Source organism: Zingiber officinale, chromosome 1A, assembly GCF_018446385.1.
Source record: "Zingiber officinale cultivar Zhangliang chromosome 1A, Zo_v1.1, whole genome shotgun sequence".
Classification (NCBI taxonomy): Eukaryota; Viridiplantae; Streptophyta; class Magnoliopsida; order Zingiberales; family Zingiberaceae; genus Zingiber; species Zingiber officinale.
The window spans coordinates 5,930,033-5,950,349 of record NC_055987.1 but is presented as its reverse complement, the minus strand read 5'-3'; the positions used below and the strand labels follow the sequence as shown (position 1 = coordinate 5,950,349).

General features: G+C 40.2%; 1 pseudogene; it reads left to right on the top strand.

The window, feature by feature from the left end:
• The first annotated feature begins 661 nt into the window (after window positions 1-661).
• Window positions 662-14,464, top strand: LOC121996213 (annotated as a pseudogene).
• Window positions 14,465-20,317: the final 5,853 nt, after the last annotated feature.

Genomic DNA, 20,317 nt, shown 5'->3' with positions numbered 1-20,317 from the left:
ATAATTTTTGCTTAAATTGTACCATTTTAGAATACGTACTTTTAATTAAAACTGCATCATCTTGATCAAAACTACTTTAAGATAAAGATATATTATTTTAAAGGTATGAATAATATCATTTTAGAGTAGTTTTAGTTAGTAGAATTTTAGTTAAAGTTATTTTAAAATCGAGTACGTTGAGATATTTTTTATATCAAATTTTGTTTAGAATATTATTTTAATAATTTTTAAAAAGATGATGCCTTTCGATGATATAGATACTTAGAAACATTTTTTTAAAAAAAAATTTACTATAGATATATTTATATATTTAGTATATTAGGTAAAATAACCTCTGATTTAGATTATGATAAATATTATTACTATTATTATTATTATTATTTATCTCAAATATTTGTTGATTTTAAAATTCCAAATAAATGATATAAAAGTTAGACTTCAAGAAAATTAAAGAGATATTTTAAATTGAAAATCAATTCATTGAATTCTTGAATTTTTATCATTAGCTTGAAATTTTTATCCTTAAGAATTGGTCCAAGATTTCTTTTATACTCATCCATTTAACTCTTACCATGTTTATCTAGTAATTGTACCCCTATATATAGGTATCACTTGCTTCTCATTTTCTTCACAATCGTAGTGTATCTACATCTCTTCCACAATGAACCTTAAAGGGTCCTCCACATTTTTCTTTTTATTTATTTTACTTCTCGTAGCCCAATGTGTATATGGTTATAAAAGAAACAATGCGAACCTAGTTTCAAAAGTGCACAAGCTAAGTCGTGATGCCTTCCCTCATGGCTTTGTATTTGGCACCGCTGCATCTGCTTATCAAGTTGAGGGAGAAGCACTCAAGGGTGGTCGAGGACCTAGCATTTGGGATGCATTTGTAAAAATTCCAAGTAACGTACTAAACATTTAAATTTTATAGTTTTACATATTTCTATCTTGAATTAAAGTTATATAATGGAGTAAATTTGAATTTGATTTATTTATTGTGATGTAGGTCTCATCCCAAATAATGCAACGGGTGATGTAACAGACGATGAGTATCATCATTATAAGGTCAAATGCATATTTTTTTTTGTTATTGTTGACTATTTAATAATTTTAAATTTAATAACAAAAAGCAAAAAATATCATTTTTATGAAGAATCAAATAGTAAATTTTATTTTCAAATCATTATTCCGTTGGTTCAAGATTTTATTTTTAATAATTTAAAAAGATCTTATCTAATGTAACTTTATGTTGATAATTAAGTTCAAACAAACAAATTTTTGATATTCTCATTGTTGATATTTGGAGACAATTAAAATGAAATTAAATTGGATTTGATATTTTTCTTAAATATATTAAAATTTGAGTTTCGTCTTGTAGGAAGATATTGACATTATGAAGGAGCACAATTTTGATGCTTATAGATTCTCGATCTCTTGGACTAGAATTTTCCCAAGTAATTGAAGCTATCAATCTTTTTCATAATATTATATACACCATCTTACCGTCTCAAAATACTAACAATTTGTTATTTCTTTTGTCTTGTAGATGGAACTGGAGCCATTAATTGGGAAGGTGTTGACTATTATGATAGGCTAATTGACAATTTAATACTCAAAGGTAATTTATTTTTATCTGACTGCTAAACAAATAAGTTTGTCATGCTTTCATATTTTTTAACTTTTTTATCTTTACATTAGGTATTATTCCATATGCCAATCTCTATCACTACGATCTTCCATTGGCACTCCAAAATGAGTATTTGGGTTGGTTGAGTCCGAAGATAGTGTAAGTAGTAAAATAGAATAATTACTTATATTGTTGAAATTAATTATGCTTATGGCATATTTAAGAATTTCTAATCTAACTTATTAAAAGATGTTATAAATATTTGATTTAGTTTATAATCAATTTGTTTAGGGATGCATTTGCGGATTATGCTGAGTTTTGCTTTAAGAGATACGGTGATAGAGTGAAAAATTGGTTCACATTCAATGAGCCAAGAGTGGTGGCAGCTCTAGGTTTTGATACTGGTTCTCAAGCCCCTGGCAGAGCTACTGGTAGCAAATTTGGAGGAAACTCATCTATAGAGCCTTACATTGTAGCTCATAATCTCATCTTATCTCATGCTGCAGCAGTTAATAGATATCGTGAGAAGTACCAAGTAATATGTCTTTAACAAAGTTTATGTATTAATATTAAATTCATTCTTAGCTAATACTTAAAATCTCTTTCTATCAAATATAATAAACTCATTTTAAAATTGTAAGTCTACAAATATATATAATACTAAAACCATTTTCTTTTTTTATTCAGAAAGAGCAATAAGGAAAAATTGGAATTCTTCTAGATTTTGTTTGGTACGAGCCTCACACTTACTCTGACAAGGATAAAGCTGCTGCTCAGAGAGCTAAAGATTTTCATGTGGGATGGTAAGTAATTGTACATTCTTGGTTTCAACATCTAACTATGATTAATCTTTTCAATGTAACCTAATTTTGTTTACTTTTCTTAGGTTCATTCACCCTCTGACATATGGACACTATCCTCAATCCATTCAAGACATTGTTAAAGAAAGATTGCCAAAATTTACTAATGATGAAGTGGAGCTAGTTAGAGGTTCATACGACTATTTGGGAATTAATCAATACACAACTTATTATGTTAAGGATAATAGTACAACGAATCCTAAACCTATTAGTTATCAAGATGATTGGCTCGTTGAATTTAAATGTAAGATATATACAATATTTATTTTTGATAATGTTAAACTTAATAAAATGATATGCTAATAATATTGTTCTACTAATAAATTCAGATGATCGAAATGGGGTACCAATTGGACCAAGGGTAAGAAATAATCTTCTTATAACTTTTTCGATTATATTATAGATTTTTCTTTTTAAAACTAAATGTAAGCCTATAATTAATCGAATACAATTGCTTATATATCATTAGGCTCATTCTGATTGGCTCTACATAGTTCCGTGGGGATTGTATAAGGCAGTGACATATGTTAAGGAAAACTATGGCAATCCAATTGTCTTTCTATCTGAAAATGGTAAAAATTTATAACTTGTTTTGTCACGCCCCAGAGGAGTCCCTGTCCGAAGAAATTTCGGCAGCATCTCCCCTGTACGACGGACAATCTGAAACTTTCTACATACATAAATACCTCAGCCACAGGCGGCTGGAATAAAAACAGTAAATAAAATCAATCACCACGCAGTTTATATAAGTATTCAGCCTCTGGCTGCCATAACCACGCAGTTAATAAAATAGTAAACAAAACAATAAAACTCTGACTCGAAATCCACCCTACTCCACTACACTCGTAAAGCTCAAAACCGACGAACCCACCTCTTCTGCCGTCCAGGCAGGCATATAGTAGAATAAAATCCAAATCATATCAAAGGTCCATCAAACGAAAGGATTCCATACAATATCCATATGAAAAATCCAAAACAAGACTAAAACAAAGTCTGATAGAGAATAAAAAAACTAAAATAAAATAACAACTCAACCCAGCAGAGGACTAGCACTACGTGCTGTGGGGACTAGCGACTGGAACTCCCTCCTGACAGCATCAACCTGAAAATAACAACAATGGAGGCGGGGTGAGTCCAACACTCAGCAGGTACAATTGATATGCAAAGTAAAGAAATAACACCTAGCACTAATCATGCGTACAGTCTCCTGATAAAGATAAAGGTAACTACAAACCGAAGAAGACAGGAGAGAATCTGTACTAACCAGGACCCGGTAAAAGGACAAACAGTCCGAAAGGTATAGAAGACCTGTATGCATGTCAATCAAGGTATCCAAGCAATGTGCAGCATATAAGTGCAACAAACACAAACACAAACAATAAATGCATCATGCATATGATGCCAATGTCATGGTCACCCCTGACGCCAGTCAGCCGACTCACAACAACAGTGGGACCGAGTGGGTAGGGCTGTGACAACCGTGCACTCAGCAACACTACTCCTGATGAGTGATCGAGTGGACGGGATGCTGTCGGAGTACATACGTACTCCTACCCCAAATCATAAATGGGGGAGCGCAATGCTCTCAACTCCCGGTACGCTGTGACGGGGAGGGATCTCTAACGTGCTACACGCTGCGTCACACTACCCCTGAGCGGATCAACGGAGCACCGGAAGAGTCAAACTGACGTGCTACCACGCTATATCTCGCTACCCATGAGCGTCACAACGGAGCACCGAACAGTGATGAAACTGGCAATGTGCTCGACAATAATGGAGCAATCTATCGCACAGCATGCGATCATGCAAATGGTGCATGTCACTAAGCATGGTAATATACTAATCCAACCTCTGGACATATCATAATGTGCACCAAAGCGAATGAATCATATCAAGATATACTGATCAATAAGGTATCAAACCTAGGTCCTGAACATGTGAAACGTGGTTATATCACCACCCAAGAGCATGATAGATCAGGTACAAGACCAATACGAGATGAAATCAAACAATCAATCAAACAGGTAACATGTATTGGGCAGTGATTAACCGAAATAAATAGGAAACACAATTAATGCAACATATTATTTTCATTACTAAGCATATCAAAGACAATAAGTCAAAAGTACCCGCCTCCGAAAATAGAAATGTCCAATCTGACTCCGAGATACTCGTCTCGCGTCAAAGTCCTGTGTTAAATCGCACAGTTTAGCTAATTTAATTATAAACAAATAGCTAAACTAATTTCTAATCCACTGACCAACTAGGGTTAGCTTCATTAACCCTAATTACACCTTTAGATTTACTTCTAAACTTAAGTTAACAACTTTTGCTAACACTACTAGAAATCATCTACAGCAAAGACCACAACCCTAAACCTTACCTCAAGTTCCACAGCTTATTCAAGAACAAGAAGATGCTGGAATTAAGGAGTTACTGTCCCATTTAGGTCGATTGCTGCTGGAACAAAGGAATGCTGGAATGAGGGCTGCTGCCGAAACCAAGAACTCCCCACAGCACACAACTCCTGCTTGAAATCTTTCCCTACAGTTCAGTTCAAGGTGAGATCAAGCTGGTGATCATGAATGCATCAACCTAATCATCTTACCTCTTCCTTTCCACTGGTCGGAGGTGATCAAGGATCCGGCTACTGTGCTAAGGCATGAGCACAGCGGTGAAGAAGTTCGACGTCGATGCTGCTCGGTGCCGTACTGGCTGCTGTGAACCCTAATATAGAGCACAGATGAACCTCGGCCGGCAAAACGGCGTTGGGCACTAGGTTCGGCACAGAGGAGGAAAGGAGGAATCGGGAAGCAGAGGTGGGAAAGCCGACACTGCCCGGCGTCGACGGAGATGCTAGAGCACAGAGTGGCCGGCGCTAGGGCTGTGGAGGAACGGCGATGTCGGCTCTGTGAGTTGCGGCCGGCGGTGAATCTAGGGCACGGTTAGGGCACGCGGTGGCCGGCGCTAGGGTCGGTGATCCGCGTCGGCTGGCGGCAGTGAAGATGGGCGTCGGCAGAAGAGTGAAGGGAAAGAGAAGAAGTAGAAGGAGGAGATGAAACCGCCTCTGCGGTTAGGGCACGGGGAGAAGACGCGCGATCGGCGTCGGGGAGAAGAAATGAGGAAACGGCGAAAATGCAAGAAAAAGGAAAAATAAATAAAGGAAAAGAATTAAGAAAAATTCAACTTTTCCTCATTTAATTGGGATATCCAAAACAGGCTTTTCCCGGCCCCGTTTTTTTTTTCCCCCGTCAACTTGTCCGTACGAGCTCCGAAAAATTCCCGAAAAATTTCCAAAAATTCCGAAAAATTTCCTTAATCATATTCGCCTATTTCCGGTATTTTACATTCTCCCCCACTTATAAAAATTTGGTCCCCAAATTTCGTTATCTACCATCAGCAAATACTAACAACAGATAATAATAATAAATGCTGAACGGTAAATAAACACACATACCTCAAGTGAAAAGATGGGGATATCGAGCTCTGATAGTATCCTCGAGCTCCCAAGTAGCCTCCTCGTCCGAATGATGCTGCCATCCAACTATAACCAGCCGGATGGTCTTATTCCGCAACTGACACTCCTTCCGGTCGAGAATCCGTACCGGAACCTCCTCATAGGTAATGTCAGGCTGAACTGGAACTGGGATATCTGCCAGCACATGCGTCGGATCGGGTACGTATCTCCTCAGCATGGATACGTGAAATACATCGTGAACGCCTGACAGGGACGGTGGTAGTGCCAGTCGGTAAGCTACTGCTCCGATCCTCTCCAAGATCTCGAAGGGACCAATGTACCGCGGAGCTAACTTACCTCTGAGGCCAAATCTCTTCACCCCTTTCGTGGGTGAAACTCGTAGAAATACATGGTCGCCAACAGAGAACTCTAGTGGTCTGCGTCTCCGATCAGCATAACTCTTCTGGCGATCCTGCGCCTCTGACATCCTCCGTCTGATAGTACGGACCAACTCTGCATCCTGCTGAACTCTATGAGGTCCCAACAACTGAGCCTCTCCAACCTCATCCCAGAGGACGGGTGTCCGACAAGGTCTACCATACAACGCCTCAAACGGTGCCATCTGGATAGCCGAATGGAAGCTGTTGTTGTAGGCAAACTCTACCAATGGCAGATGGTCCTCCCAACTGCCTCCGAAATCCATAACACATGATCTCAGCAGGTCCTCTAAAGTCTGAATGGTCCGCTCTGACTGTCCATCTGTCTGTGGATGGAAGGCTGTACTGAAACGGAGCTGTGTGCCCAAGGCCTGCTGCAGACTCTGCCAGAAACGAGACGTAAACCGTGGATCTCTATCCGAAATAATACTCAACGGAACACCATGTAGTCTGATAATCTCTCGACAATACAAATCTGCTAATCGATCCAGGGGATCAGTCCTCCGAATCGCTAAGAAGTGCGCGGATTTGGTTAATCGATCAACGATAACCCAAATCGCGTCATGGCCTCGTCGTGTCCTCGGCAACCCTACCACAAAGTCCATGGTAATGTGATCCCACTTCCACTCAGGAATAGGAATCCGCTGAAGTAACCCTGCAGGTCTCTGGTGTTCAGCCTTCACCTGCTGACAGACAAGACATCTAGCTACGAAATCCGCGATGTCTTTCTTCATGCCGTTCCACCAGTAGGAACGCCTCAAGTCTCGATACATACGGGTCCCGCCTGGATGGATCGCAAATCGAGAACGGTGTGCCTCCTGAAGTAGCTCCTGTAAGACCGGATGAGACTGAGGTACGCATAATCTGCCTCGGAAGAATATAATACCCTCCTCATCTCGTGTAAACTCAGTCTGCTGCCCAGAAGCTATCTGACTGCTGATGAACTGCAAATGCTGATCACCAGCCTGTGCCTCTCGGATCCTCGTCCTGATCGACGACTGAGCAACCATGGTAACCAGAATACCCTGCTCTGTCGGTCCCTGCTCCTCAAGATCTAACTCTGAGAAAGCCTGAATCAAGTCCGTGACTGAAGTCCGGTGACTAGCCAAAGTCCCTCTGGACTTCCTACTGAGTGCATCTGCAACCACATTAGCTTTCCCAGGGTGGTAGCTAATGGTACAATCGTAGTCCTTCAGGAACTCCATCCATCTCCTCTGTCGGAGATTAAGCTCCTTCTGAGTGAAAATGTATTTGAGACTCTTATGATCAGTGAGAATCTCAAATGTGATACCGTATAAATGATGACGCCAAAGCTTCAGAGCAAAGATGATGGCAGCTAACTCCAAATCATGAACTGGGTAGTTCTTCTCATGCTCCTTCAACTGACGAGAAGCATAAGAGACTACTCTGCCGTGCTGCATCAGAACAGCACCCAAACCCTGTAGAGACGCGTCGGTGTAAAGTACAAATCCATCCTCTCCAGAAGGTAAAACCAAAACTGGAGCCGACACTAATCTCCGCTTCAGCTCCTGGAAGCTGGTCTCGCAATCCTCGGACCATATGAACTTCACGCCTTTCCGGGTAAGACGTGTCAGTGGCATAGCAATACGCGAGAAACCCTCGACAAAATGTCGGTAATATCCGGCTAATCCCAGAAAACTGCGGATCTCCTGAACTGACTTCGGCTGCTCCCAACCGGTGACAGCCTCGATCTTCTGAGGATCAACTGAAATACCTCTGCTAGAAACCACGTGTCCCAGAAAACCGACTGAGGATAGCCAGAATGCACACTTGCTGAACTTTGCGTACAGCTGATGTCGTCGAAGAATCTCCAAGACTGTGCGAAGATGCTGTGCATGCTCCTCCTCGGAACGAGAGTAGACCAATATGTCATCAATGAAAACGATAACAAACTGATCCAGATACTCCAGAAAGATGCGGTTCATCAAGTCCATAAACACCGCTGGAGCATTGGTAAGCCCAAATGGCATTACCAAAACTCATAATGACCGTATCTGGTACGGAAAGCTGTCTTCTGGATATCAGAATCTCTGACTCTCAACTGATGATATCCGGATCGCAGATCAATCTTAGAATACACTGATGTACCTCTGAGCTGATCAAACAAATCCTCAATCCGTGGTAATGGATATTTATTTCTGACGGTCACTGAATTCAGCTGCCTGTAGTCAATACATAATCTCATGGTGCCGTCTTTCTTCTTGACAAATAGAACTGGAGAACCCCATGGTGAAACACTAGGGCGAATAAATCCCCTGTCTAAAAGCTCCTGGAGTTGAACCTTCAGCTCGTTCAACTCTTTTGGTGCCATACGATACGGAGCTTTCGATGTCGGCGCAGTTCCCGGAATCAGCTCAATAGCGAACTCCACTGGCCTTCTGGGAGGCAAACCAGGTAGCTCCTCTGGAAATACATCTGGGTACTCCCGGACTACAGGAACGTCGGAGAGCTGCGAACTACTTCATGACAGCCGTGAGACAGCAGCTTCTGCGCCTGAATCGCCGAAATAATCGAGATACCGTCGTCTCTGATGCCAGTGAAACTCCACGAGGGTTGGTTCGGAGGCTGGAAGGTGACCACCCTCGTCTGGCAATCAACGGTAGCATGATAAACTGACAGCCAATCCATGCCAAGTATGACATCAAACTCGATCATCTCCAATACTAGAAGATCTACCGTAAGTATCATGTTGCCAAAGTCTAACGGGCAACCTCTGATCTCCTGGGTGACGTCTAAAGTATCACCGGACGGTAAAGAGACAGTCAATCGCCGCAACCTAACAGTAGGTAATCTACCAATCTCCCGCATAAAGGTACGGGATATAAAAGAATGCGAACTACCAGTATCAATCAAAATATCAGCAGTAAATGCATAAATGAAAATCGTACCGTGGAAAACGGATCCGTCGGCCCGCTGAGCATCCTCTCTGGTAATAGCATGAACTCGTCCAGTCTGCCACCGAGGCGGTGCTGGATAATGAGCCAGAGAAGACTGAGAGGATGGTGACTGATACTGTGCAGCTGGCTGGGACTGAGTCTGGTACTGCCCCTGAGTCGGATAATAAGATCCTGGAACAAAACTCTGGGGTGCTACAGAAGCACTGGAGTACTCCTGTCCAAGCATGCCAAATGCTGCTGCAGAGGGAGCTGCTCCCTGCTGACGCTGTGAGGGTGTAAATCTCCGCCCTCCTCGTCGAGACACTGACTGACTAGACTGTCCCCTCTGCTCTGACCCTCCGGAAGCCGTGTGCTGAGCCTTCAGCTGACAATCTCGGCTCTGGTGCCCAGGCAGTTTGCAATAAAAGCAAACTGACTGTTCCAGAGTGCAGGCTGAAGTGATGTGGTCTCTGGAACCACATCGGAAACACTGAGCATCACCGGAAGGTGGTTGCCGGTTCTGCTGAGAATACCGGAAACGTCCTGAAGAAGACCGCCCTGATTTCTGAGGCCTACGAGACGCCCCAGAAGAACTCTGACCTGACTGTCTGCGACTACTCTGAGGCTGTCCTGTCGCCTGAGTCTGCTGGACCTGCCCAGATGTCTGACCCGTATGCTTTCTTTTCCTGTCCGGATATGCTGTCTGTCGAGCTAACTCTATCATCAAAGCTCGATTCAATGCATCAGAGTAAGATGTAATCCCTAATCCGGCAAGCTGTACATGCAGATAACCATCCAATCCCTGTATAAACTGCATCATGCGAATTCTGTCCTCCGCAACTAACTCTGGACAAAACTGAGCCAACCGGAGGAATTCAGTATTATACTCGGTCACTGAGCGATTATTCTGCCTCAGACTCATAAAATCCTGTCGGCGAGCCATCTGATAGGACAGTGGAAAGAAACGGCTCTCAAAAGCCTCTCTGAACCTGGTCCATGTGACGTTGCGCTCACCAATAATAGCACGCTGAGTAACCCACCAGGCATTAGCTTCATCCCGTAAATGGTAAGCAGCTCTGCTTTCTCCCACTCGGAGCAAGCCATATAGAAGAAAGTCTGCTCCATAGTCTCTATCCATGACAGAGCCATACTCGGATCGAGATCTCCGCGAAAAGAGTGAAACGAGTCTTCATCGACTGGGAATCCTAGCTCGTGCGGCAATGAGTCGTGTCGGGACTGCAGGAAACACTGAGCCGATACTACGTGTGGTACCGCTGGAATAAACCGAGGAGGAACTCCGCGTCAGATATACCGGAGCATAAGCCGGTGGTACCGACTAGGAACAAAAGTGGTGGCACTGGAGGTACGGTGGGTAATGGGATATGGTGCGTAGGGCACCGGGGCACAAAAGCATCGTATAGGATACAAGTAGATCCAAGTGGTGGTGGCAATGAATACGCCGTAGGCTGCGCATGGAGCAATGGTACCCCTGATGGTACTGTAAATAAGGTAGGAGTGGATACCGTCGGTGTGGCCAAAGTAGGTATCTCTACAGGAGCTATCGGGATTTGAGAGCCCGATGCTCCCGCTGCATCCTGAGTCTGTCCCTGACTGATAGGCTCACTAACAGTGGGCATCTCTGGCATATCCAGAGATCCCGTGGTCCTCGCACGTGGTCGTCCAGCACCACGTCTCGCAGCAATACGAGTAGATCGTCTCATATCTGTTAAATTAAATTACAGATATCAATACCAATATAACCAACATAAAATAACAACATACCTATTTGCCGTCTGGAGATGTTCCGTCGCTGTCCAGTCCCCAATTTGACCTCAAAATTCCGAACGTACATATCGCCGGAAATCCAAATAAATCCGAAACGGAAATCCGAAACATAACCATATCGAAAATCCGATAATGCCCAGTTTGACTCGCAAACCTGGCTAACCCAAATATCCAGAATACCAACAACCGGTATCCGATAAATCTCCAGAACACCAAAAGCAGGTATCATAACCCGCTCTGATACCAAATAAATTGGTATCAGATAAATTCCGAAAATCCAAAATACGAAACAAAAGATCGTAAAACTGCGCTCTGATACCACTAAATTGTCACGCCCCAGAGGAGTCCTCGTCAAAGAAATTTTAGCAGCATCTACGACGGACAATCTGAAACTTTCTACATACATAAATACCTCAACCACAGGCGCTGAATAATAACAAGAATAAAATCAATCACCACGCAGTTTATATAAGTATTACGCTGCCACAACCACGCAGCTAATAAAATAGCAAACAAAACAACAAAACTCGACTCAAATCCACCCTACTCCACTACACTCGTAAAGCTCAAAACCGATTTAACCCACCTCTTCATGCAGGCATATAGTAGAATAAAATCCAAATCATATCAAAGGTCCATCAAACGAAAGGATTCCATACAATATCCATATGAAAAATCCAAAACAAGACTAAAACAAAGTCTGATAGAGAATAAAAAAAAAACTAAAATAAAATAACAACTCAACCCAACAGAGGACTAGCACTACGTGCTGTGGGGACTAGCGACTGGAACTCCCTCCTGACAGCATCAACCTGAAAATAACAACAATGGAGGCGGGGTGAGTCCAACACTCAGCAGGTACAATTGATATGCAAAGTAAAGAAATAACACCTAGCACTAATCATGCGTACAGTCTCCTGATAAAGATAAAGGTAACTACAAACCGAAGAAGACAGGAGAGAATCTGTACTAACCAGGACCCGGTAAAAGGACAAACAGTCCGAAAGGTATAGAAGACCTGTATGCATGTCAATCAAGGTATCCAAGCAATGTGCAGCATATAAGTGCAACAAACACAAACACAAACAATAAATGCATCATGCATATGATGCCAATGTCATGGTCACCCCTGACGCCAGTCAGCCGACTCACAACAATAGTGGGACCGAGTGGGTAGGGCTGTGACAACCGTGCACTCAGCAACACTACTCCTGATGAGTGATCGAGTGGACGGGATGCTGTCGGAGTACATACATACTCCTACCCCAAATCATAAATGGGGGAGCGCAATGCTCTCAACTCCCGGTACGCTGTGACGGGGAGGGATCTCTAACGTGCTACACGCTGCGTCACACTACCCCTGAGCGGATCAACGGAGCACCGGAAGAGTCAAACTGACGTGCTACTATGCTATATCTCGCTACCCATGAGCGTCACAACGGAGCACCGAACAGTGATGAAACTGGCAATGTGCTCGACAATAATGGAGCAATCTATCGCACAGCATGCGATCATGCAAATGGTGCATGTCACTAAGCATGGTAATATACTAATCCAACCTCTGGACATATCATAATGTGCACCAAAGCGAATGAATCATATCAAGATATACTGATCAATAAGGTATCAAACCTAGGTCCTGAACATGTGAAACGTGGTTATATCACCACCCAAGAGCATGATAGATCAGGTACAAGACCAATACGAGATGAAATCAAACAATCAATCAAACAGGTAACATGTATTGGGCAGTGATTAACCGAAATAAATAGGAAACACAATTAATGCAACATATTATTTTCATTACTAAGCATATCAAAGACAATAAGTCAAAAGTACCCGCCTCCGAAAATAGAAATGTCCAATCTGACTCCGAGATACTCGTCTCGCGTCAAAGTCCTGTGTTAAATCGCACAGTTTAGCTAATTTAATTATAAACAAATAGCTAAACTAATTTCTAATCCACTGACCAACTAGGGTTAGCTTCATTAACCCTAATTACACCTTTAGATTTACTTCTAAACTTAAGTTAACAACTTTTGCTAACACTACTAGAAATCATCTACAGCAAAGACCACAACCCTAAACCTTACCTCAAGTTCCACAGCTTATTCAAGAACAAGAAGATGCTGGAATTAAGGAGTTACTGTCCCATTTAGGTCGATTGCTGCTGGAACAAAGGAATGCTGGAATGAGGGCTGCTGCCGAAACCAAGAACTCCCCACAGCACACAACTCCTGCTTGAAATCTTTCCCTACAGTTCAGTTCAAGGTGAGATCAAGCTGGTGATCATGAATGCATCAACCTAATCATCTTACCTCTTCCTTTCCACTGGTCGGAGGTGATCAAGGATCCGGCTACTGTGCTAAGGCATGAGCACAGCGGTGAAGAAGTTCGACGTCGATGCTGCTCGGTGCCGTACTGGCTGCTGTGAACCCTAATATAGAGCACAGATGAACCTCGGCCGGCAAAACGGCGTTGGGCACTAGGTTCGGCACAGAGGAGGAAAGGAGGAATCGGGAAGCAGAGGTGGGAAAGCCGACACTGCCCGGCGTCGACGGAGATGCTAGAGCACAGAGTGGCCGGCGCTAGGGCTGTGGAGGAACGGCGATGTCGGCTCTGTGAGTTGCGGCCGGCGGTGAATCTAGGGCACGGTTAGGGCACGCGGTGGCCGGCGCTAGGGTCGGTGATCCGCGTCGGCTGGCGGCAGTGAAGATGGGCGTCGGCAGAAGAGTGAAGGGAAAGAGAAGAAGTAGAAGGAGGAGATGAAACCGCCTCTGCGGTTAGGGCACGGGGAGAAGACGCGCGATCGGCGTCGGGGAGAAGAAATGAGGAAACGGCGAAAATGCAAGAAAAAGGAAAAATAAATAAAGGAAAAGAATTAAGAAAAATTCAACTTTTCCTCATTTAATTGGGATATCCAAAACAGGCTTTTCCCGGCCCCGTTTTTTTTTTCCCCGTCAACTTGTCCGTACGAGCTCCGAAAAATTCCCGAAAAATTTCCAAAAATTCCGAAAAATTTCCTTAATCATATTCGCCTATTTCCGGTATTTTATATGTTTAATGCATCTTCTATTTAAGAATTTAGATTTATTCTCTAACCACATAATTCATTGATTAAAATTATAGGCATGGATCAACCGGGCAATGTCACGCTTCCAAAAGGCTTACAAGATACTCAAAGGAGACATTTTTATCATAACTACATTTCTGAACTAAAGAGAGCTATAGATGATGGTGCTTCAGTGATTGGGTACTTTGCATGGTCTCTTCTTGATAACTTTGAATGGAGACTAGGATACACATCAAGGTTTGGTATTGTCTATGTTGACTTTAAGAATAAAAAGCGCTTCTCGAAGGAATCGGCTCGTTGGTTCAAGAAGATTCTCCAAAGGAGTTAATAATTTGTTCTTTTATAAATTGTTTATAGGCTTAGGTTATTTTTTATCTTTGCTACTTTTATCATGAAATAATCACTCTTTGTTCTTTAAGGCACTATAAATAAATAAAATTACATTTCAATATGAGTGTGTTTCATTTTGGCACTTTTAAAGAGATGTTAAATTCCCTTCATCTATTTGTGTCTCATCCATTTTGCATTTTCAACGGGCGACAAGCCTAATTAGACTCATAAGTCAATCTAGTTTCTATCAAAATTGAATTGTATGGATGATCAATTATATAAGTTTGTGATTAATGTTAAAGCTAAAATGAGCATGAAGAAAATTTTATATATATATATATATATATATATATATATATATATATATATATATATATATATATATATATATAAGAGAACCTAAATATATATATTTTCAATATATATTTATTTAAGGAAGCATATGTTAATAAGGATAATTTTAACAAGTATAATATTTTTTAATGATAATTTTAAAAGAAGAGTTCCACTAGAATGGTTTTAGAATCTTAATCTTATCCATACAATCTACTGTGGTAAAACTAAATTAATAATAAAAATTGACACAAAAAATAGATAGGGACTATAAAATGTATTTATCAAAAACCAATAGAAATGTGTTACTCATAAGATATAAATTCAAGTTTTTCTTTATTGTCAAACTTTTTGCCGCTAGGCTTAACAATGAGCAAAACATTCCTTAGTTGTATTCGATTGGAATTGACCCAATAGCCCAAATATATTTAACTTTATCTATCATGACTCTCAAGTAACTTTCACTAACCAACACTATTATTATGTGAAACATCAATAATAATTAGTTATATGCATTGACTTTGACTTTTTCATTTTTTATATTCTTTAATTCATTTTGAAATATATATATATATATATATATATATATATATATAACCAGATTCTAGGATAAATACAAGAATATGGAAATATATATATATATATATATATATATATATATATATATATATATATATATATATATATATATATATATATATATATATATATATATATATATATATATATATATATATATAACCAGATTGACCCAGTGGATAAATCAAGAATACGGAAACAAAAACAACAATTAGACCATAAAATGTGATTGCATTATAAGGCCATAATTGAATAGATCGAGCAAGTTAGAATTGACGTAACATGAAACCTATTAGTCTGAAAGCACCATGAAGAGCAACAAAAGTCCTAATTGACACCAACGAGTAAAATTTCCTTGTGCTTCAGGACCCCATAGTAGCAATAAAGAATGTGCTAAACTATTCGCAGGAATGGAAAGTACAACGGTTAAGAAATTGCAACCTTCCAAATACGAATTTGCCAATCCGTGAGTATACCATGAAGTTACAAAAGTTGTACCTGTAAAGAGCAATAGGTCGAACCAACCTACAAAAATGAACATCATCAATACATCGACGTAGATCTGGGATAATCCCTTGTAAATAGCCAATTCAGAATTCTCAGATGATGTACTAGCAGTGCATAAAAGATGCAGTCATCGATTCTCCTGATATGCCACAATTACCACGAGCAAACATATTCATGGCGAGGAACGCATTTTGCTATGCTACTAATACTTATACTTGCTCTGCTATTCTGCCCAAGCCTGGCTGAGGAATCACTTGATAAGAATCATTACCTTTGGGTCTAGAAAATGGTAATGATTGTTAGTTACTAATATGATCTCAAAGTTATCTCAATTCAGAAGTGTCGACATTTAAAAAATGTATTTGGATGGAATGAATTTTTGCTAAAGTTGCAATTTACTTGTGAATTTTAAGTGGAGTTTATATTTTCATGGGTATTGTTCAAGATGGTTACAATCACTCATCAAAAATTGTATATGATTTAGTCAATTCAAAGTCATTTAATAAATTTTTCTAGGTTTTGATTTAAAGGTAATATAACCTTTAAGTGAGAAATATTGAATCATCTTTGATTTCATAATAAGTGAATCAAAGTAATCATGGAATTCCTATGTGCCACATGGTTTAAATAAGTGAATGATACAAATTATATTTTCTATATTTTTAAATTTTATTTTAATAAAAATGAAAAGCAAAACTAGAATTTTTGATAAATCAAGTTGTTATAGTCATTATTGTAAATTTCTCAATATATTTTTGATTGTTTGATCTGCCATTCAGATTAAATGTTATGCCAAGAGTATTTATTGCCATAATGTTATATCGTTTGGACTAAAAAAGATATGTGCTAATTATCAATGGCTTATGAACAAAGTATTCCGAAAATAAATTGGGCAGAATATGGAGGTCTATGTGGATGATACCATTGTAGCCAAAAAGAATATGAGTAGCATCCTTTTTGAACTCTACTAGTATTACCAACTTAGAACTAGTCCAGGAGAAAGTATTGCCATAGGCTATTTGATTATGAATACCAATGGCTAGACAAGATTTGTTAGATTCAAAAGAATAGGACCGGTACATCTGAGCAAGAAACGATGATAGGGAAGGAGTGACAGTGACTCACTTCGGCTAGCCCCTAGCACCAGGACTGTAGGCATTTACTCTTTGGTCATAAATGTGATCATTTACCCTCACCAAGTCGTAAATATATTGACTCCTAACTCCAAGTCATGAATGATTCACTTCCTTCCTTTCCAGGTCGTTATGAACTCCTTTGGTGCTAGAATAGGAGTAGATTCTAAAGTTAAGCCACTAGAAATAGTTTTTGAATCTTACTTAATTTTATCCATACAAACTATTTTGGTAAAACTAAATTAATAATTAAAATTGACATAAAAAATAGATAGGAACTATAAAATGCATTTATCAGAAACCAATAGAAATGTATAACTCATAAGATAGAAATTCAAGTTTTTCTTTATTATCAAACTTTTTGCAGCTAAGCTTAACAATGAGCAAAACATTTCTTAGTTGCATTCGATTGGAATTGAGCGAATAACCCAAATAAATTTGACTTTACCTTTCTTGACTCTGAAGTAACTTTCACTAACTAACACTATTGTTATGTGAAAAATTGATAATAATTAGTTACATACATTGACTTTGATTTTCCATTTTTTATATTCTTTAATTTATATTATATATATATATATATATATATATATATAATCCCTCTTACTCGATTGGTGGTTTAATATCTATTTTTCTTTTAAAAAGAACCCCCTGTCACGCCCCGAGGAAGTCCCTGTCCGAAGAAATTTCGGCAGCACCTCCCCTGTACATGTGACAATCTGAAACATTTATACAAAGCTCTTAGGGCCATATATACCTCGGCCAACATGACCGGAACAATAACAGTAATAAAAATATAACACAAATTTATCCACACAGTTTATATCATCAGCCCACTCGACTGGAACAAAAATCCAAAACACAGAAGAAAATGATAGAAAACCAAAATATATGACATGCTAGCCGGCTAGGCTTACACCACACCACAACACAATACTCCAGAAACAAAATCCGGAACACAAAGCCAAATACACACATACCATATACCACGATAAACATAAATAAAATGCGAAGACTGGTCTTCTAATGTGACGTGGGGATCGGCAGTCAGGATACTCCAAGCGACTCCATAAACAACCTGGTACCTGAAAAAGATAGTGTCCATGGGGGTGAGTTCAACAACTCAGCGAATACCAATAGACATGCCTAGTAAGATATATCTAACAGTAATAAACATGGAATACAACTTCCTAAATATATATAGGAAAAATGCAAGACTGAAAGGTAACTGAGGAAGCTGTACTCACTAGGAACTCCTATCCAGAAACAAAAGGGTCATCAAACCAGATACACAATATGCCTCCTGTATGCATGTCAAACAAATGCATCCACCAAAATGCAGCATATAAGTGAAGCAAACACAAGCAAATAAATGCAATAAATGCATATGGTGCCAATGACATGTTCACCCTTGACGCTAGTCAGTCATCTCACACACAATGGTGAGACTGAGTGGGTAGGGCTCTGACAACCGTGCACTCTGATGTCACTGCTCCTGATGAGTGACCGAGTGGACGGGATGCTGTCGGAGTACACACATACTCCTATCCCAAATCATAAGTGGGGGAGTGCAATGCTCTCATCTCCCGGTACACCATGACGAAGAGGGATCCTTGATGTGCTACCACGCTGCATCACACTACCCATGAGCGGACCAACGGAGCACCGAACAGAGCAAAACTGACGTACTACCACGTTGCGTCACGCTACCCATGAGCGGACCAACGGAGCACCGAACAGTGATGAAACTGGCGATATGCTCTACAATAATGGTGCAGCCTATCACGCAGTATGCAATCATGCGAATAGTGCATGAAACTAAGCATGATAATATCCTGAACCAATTCCACATATATATATATATATATATATATATATATATATATATATATATATATATATATATATATATATATATATATATATATATATATATATGTGTACCCTAGTACAAGTAAGTCAAATCCACAGATCTAGGGTATACAGGCCCTTTATGGTATAACAACCTAGGTCCTGGACATATCCACCTCCATATAATATGTGCCAATAATGTACATGGATCAAAGCAAAAGGTCTAGGTACACAGATCAGGTATGATAGTAAAACATAGGTATCAGATAATCTAGATACACATGCCAGAAAATAAAATCCAGAACCTAGTCCTAACCTCAGTAAGGTATGGTATGTCACTTACTCTAGGAACTAAGGTACTCATGGCAATAATCACGAAACGTAAACATGGATACATAACAAACACCCAACAGAACATGCTATGGGTAACAAACAGTGACATACCAAAGGAAAACATAATTATTGCTTGTAGCTATAAAATACTATACATATCCAATTGACAATATCATAAAAGATAAGTCAAGAGGTACCCGCCTTTATACATAGTCTGTATCGCAATAAATCTCGTATCCAGACATTTGTCTCCAAACAAAGTCCTGCAACACATGATATACAGGTTTAGCTAACTACATAAATTTATTAGCTAAATCAAATCCCAAACTAAATATTGATCAGTTATGGTTAGCTCCATTAACTCTAATCGTTCCACCATTCGGACCAATCCCAACTATCTTTTGATTCAATTTGCAGCAGTATGATAAAACAATGAATTGACCTCCAACAACTCATTAATATCTGCTTGATCAGTGTTAGAGCGTGTTCACTGCGGTAATGGTGTCCGAACTAGTGCAATATCATTGTCCAACATGAGTAGATGCCTGAACTTAGCAATCTATCAATTAACCTTGTAATCTAATCAAGCTCAATCCAACAACCTTACCCCAGACTTATCTCCTGCAGATGTGCACTGCCCAGGCAGCGGCTCTCAGCGTCGAGCATCCAAATCGAAAGAAGAGTAGAGAAAATGGTGGTGGTTAGGGCACAGATCCGTGGTGGTGGCTACTGGCGAGATCGACGGCGGCAATCCAGTAGCGGTGGCGCAGCGTGAGGGAGAGGTGTGAGGAATCTCAGTGGCTGGCACAGAGGAGATCGGAGAGGCCGGCGAATCCAATCTAGGGCTTGGCGGTGTTGGCAGAAGGGAGGAAGAGGGAAAACAAAAATCCTAGAGCACCGGGCAGGAGAGGAGAAGAATGGGAGGAATCGCTGGAGGCTTCCTTTGGCCGGCGGTTGTATGCAAGAGGGAAGAAAAGGAACTGGCGCCGTCGGTTTTGGGAAGAAGAAGGGACAGAAATGGGGTGAGGCGCAGGCACGAGTCGAGGAAAGGGAACGACACAGTAGCAACGATGGAAATAAAAGGAAAAGGAAAAAGAAATAAAATAAATAAACTT